This window comes from Etheostoma spectabile, chromosome 9, assembly GCF_008692095.1.
Source record: "Etheostoma spectabile isolate EspeVRDwgs_2016 chromosome 9, UIUC_Espe_1.0, whole genome shotgun sequence".
NCBI lineage: Eukaryota > Metazoa > Chordata > Actinopteri > Perciformes > Percidae > Etheostoma > Etheostoma spectabile.
This window is the reverse complement of record NC_045741.1, coordinates 7,367,938-7,368,321: the sequence shown is the minus strand read 5'-3', so window position 1 is coordinate 7,368,321 and position 384 is coordinate 7,367,938.

Below are 384 nucleotides of genomic sequence, written 5' to 3'. Positions count from 1 at the left end.
AAATGCTCTGAATGCATCCAGGCCATTTTTTTCTCTCTTGGCGCTTTCTTTCCTTTTTTAAGCGGCTCACGCAGCAGCAGCCCCCTTCTTCACACACATCCCTACCCACCAACCCCTATTTCCACCCCCAACATCCCCAATTACACCCCAGCTTCCAGCAGCACTCCACATCCCATTGCATTGAAATGGGCCAGTTGCTATGGCAACCCCACACAGCAGCATGTTATTCCCTTGTCAGAATTCAAAAGGGGATCAATTAGTGATGATGTCACTGCGTCAAGCAAACCACTCAAATCCTGATCACGATTCCTTCAGAGTGGCTAGCCTGTGAGTGTGTACATGTGTTTGCGTGTGCGTGTGCGTGTGCGTGCGTGTGTGTGTGTG